The following is a 3,672-nucleotide window of genomic DNA, read 5'->3' as shown; positions in this document are numbered from 1 at the left end:
AAAACCAGCTCTGACTCTGGTTCGCATGCACATATACATTAAGACCAGTGGCCGTGCCTGCACCCAATTGAGCCCTGTTCCTGCACAACATTTCTGTAGTTTGCTTTGATCATTGTATCTCCTCTTTCCATTTAACCTACACCTTGTGGTTATAATGCACAAAGCAATTTAACTTCTATGTCCAATATCTCCTTGAGCTGAGTGAGTGCAGTACTAATGTCTGTTGCCAACGTGTCAAGGAATAACCCAATGTGTATTAATGTGCACCAAGACTCTTGCTACAGCCTGCACATTTTGCTTTCTGGTACATTCCTCTCATTTGGAGAACATGTCCACTATCACCAAACAATACTTACTTCTTTCCCTCACACAAAAGTCCCTCTGTAAATGTTCAGATAGCTCATTGGGTGGAGCATGTGCCCCTGGTGTTACTTTAATCCCTCATGCAGCATTATGCTGGATGCAAATAAGGCACTTCTCACAATATTTCTGAATGAAAATTGAAAAACACACAGAGGGCAGACATGATGCATCTAAGGTCTGTCATACTCCATTTTGAAAACACAGCCATCTTTACATCAAGCAGTATGCATCTGAGGACTGAGAAGTGAGTTCAGTGAGAGAGACGGGCTGGAACACACACTTCCTGTAAGAGAGGAAACAATGGGTCATTTTGTGCGACATGCTTGGCTGCTGTGTTTGTGAGGGTATTGCCCCTAACAACCTCTGAAGTTTCTTAAGTGTGAGCCTGACACTTAATCACAGCAACAGCTTTGAGCAAAAGAATTGCTTTCAATAAAGCCACCAGTAAATTGATTAATGTGTTTACCTATGAATGTAAGAAACTTCCTGTATTACCACATCATTTGAAAAATCATAAACACAGGAATAGGCCAAATATTGGCAATCTTCCCCTCAGCCAGTTTACAGGCCTCTGTTAGAGCCATCGATTCAGCTGCTTGAGCTGAGGGGGAACATGGCAACCTGCCAGAACACAAACATTCATGCAGAGACGCAACAGCAAAACCAACTTGGTTCTTTCCACAAGTGTCATGGGATGCTAACCCATCAACAAACAAATTAAGATCAGCGTTAGGCATTGGAATATCCCTTAAATCCGGACTCAAGGAGCAGACCTGAGAGATGGCTGTCAAAAAATCATGAGGCTCTCCATCATCCTGTGCAGGCTTTAGAACTGTGCAACACTGCAGTTCAAGCAACAAAGCATGATGTCATAACCAACGTGCAGCTGACATATGAAATTTTTCCTATTCTGGGAAACAAAAATCATTAACACCTCATATTGAACCACCAACATCAAATTTTTTTAACACTGTGATATCTCTAGAAGCTAGGATGGCCAGTTTTGCTGGAGAAATATGCACCTGTGCACTTACAACCTCAAGAGAACACAACAATGCAACAGTATCTTCATGACATGCTTCAGCATCATACAAACAGACCAACAAATCATCTACATACTGAAGAAGTGCACTGCCCCTGGGGAAGAAGAAATCCTCAAATCAGCCTTAAGGGCTGCATTTTCCCAACACACCTGCGAACTGTCACGGTTACTGTCACTGTCAGATAGTCTATTATTAGAAGTAAGAGAAATGCTGAGGCCTGAGCAGCATTAACTGGCAAGCATTCTAAGGATCATGTGGTACACTGTAGAGCGATACAGGAAATGAAAGAACAGTTGACAATGAAACTAAAAAGAGCCCAGCTAAGTGAACTCATAAACAAGAAGAAGAAAAGAAATGTTTACAACAAACACCTCAAAATAACACCACCATACAAGCAGCCTTAAAGGTTCAGCCTAAAATACAGGCTATTCAAGCTACAACATCAACCTTCAGTTAATGTCAAAGTGAGCGGAGGTGGTTTTAACAGAAGAGAATTGTGAAGGGGAGGCATGCCAAGGTCTTTGAACATGCCCTCAATGAACCACCAAATAAATGATATCCACAAATTCAACAACCACAAAAGGTGCACCCTATCACATCATAGATTCCAAACTTGTGATTCTGACTCTGTGATTGAACTGTCTGGGCTTGGCCATTTGATAACACGTGGTGGAGCAACAGATGAACTACAGTTTGTAATTGTAGAACTACAATGTGCACATATACTGTCAGTAGAATGTAAGTGTCTCTAATTGAGTTAAAGTTCAAATGTATTTAAGTATCAAATGTAAAAGTATTATGATTTATTATGGCTCTAATGACCTATCATCATTTTTGTCACAAGACTCATGCTTAACACATGAAAAGACTCTAGTGTCACTCTTGGTTCCCCAGTCTTTGTGCTGCCCCTCCAAACCAACAGAAGTCGCTCTCTCCTGAGTATTAAGCCCAAATAATATTTCTGTGTTGAACCTATTCGATAGGCAGCGTGGCCTGATTCACCACTCTCCAGAAATGTAACTTGTTGCATCTAAACAAGTTATAACGACTATGATTGGTCTGCATTCAGATGAACACGGTTCAAAAGTTCAGAAATATTAACTCAAATCTTTATACTAAATATTAACATTAAACATTAAGATGTTTGCTAGTGGTTTGGCGGTGTAATTGCAGAGCGGCGCAGGTCCCAACGCACAACTATAAACTTTTATAACAGCATAGGAAATTTATGCATAACAGTTCTTTACTCTCAGTTGAGGTGGTTTGGGGATTTGATCAGGATGCCTCCTGGACGCCTCCCACTGGAGGTATACCAGGCACGTCCAACTGGAAGGAGGCCCCGGGGTAGACCCAGGACACGCTGGAGGCATTATATCTCCCGGCTGTCCTGGGAACGCCTTGGGATTCCCCAGGAGAAATTGGTGGATGTTGCAAGGGACAGAGACGTCTGGGCTTCTTTGCTCGCCCTGTTGCCACCGCGAACCTGAAATGGAGAAGCGGAGAAGAAAATGATGATGATGATGAGTTCTTTACTCAAACACTAGGTGAGATTTGAGGTAATTTTTTCTCCCCCTAGTGCAATTAACTTTTACAGCACTATGCTGAAATTGGTAGGGAGGTGCAGGGAAGTGTGGTTGTTTTACCACGGCAACTGTTTGTTCATCTGTTTTAGTCACACACGTTTCGGTGTTATTCACACAAACCAAAAGGTAACGGCAGATTTACGTAATGTAGTGGAGTAAAATATAAGATATTTGGTATGTACTGGAGTTAAAGTAAAATGTCTCCCTAAATGGAAATCTTTTTTGCGTATCTTTACCTAAGTACAGTAACAAATTATATTTACTTCGTTACTGTCCACCACTGCATCAGAGCATCTGCAAAATGTTGTAAATGATCAATAGTAATTCGCATAATAGTAAAAATTTAAACAAGCAGGGCCAAGAGTGATCAGATGTTTTGTTTGACTCTAGAGAAGGGGAGGCTTTGTGGAGAATACCAAACATCAAGAGGGCAATACATTAAATGAACCATATTTATCCATACTGGAGAGCAAACACAAAACCCAACAGAAAGTGTACCACAGTGTATGATGTGATTTGAGAAGTCATGTTTTTGGACTTCTGAGAAAAAAGGAAGGGGACTATAAAAAGGAACTAAAAGTGATGTGAAAAAGGGACTTTGCATATTTAAGGGGTGTGGGGTCCAACACTTAAATATAACACATTTTCACACTTTATTTTTACTCTTGTATTGTATATGTGAT

Source organism: Hoplias malabaricus, chromosome 9, assembly GCF_029633855.1.
Source record: "Hoplias malabaricus isolate fHopMal1 chromosome 9, fHopMal1.hap1, whole genome shotgun sequence".
NCBI classification, from domain to species: Eukaryota; Metazoa; Chordata; class Actinopteri; order Characiformes; family Erythrinidae; genus Hoplias; species Hoplias malabaricus.
The sequence above is the reverse complement of the archived record's forward strand: the minus strand, read 5'-3'. Positions refer to the sequence as shown.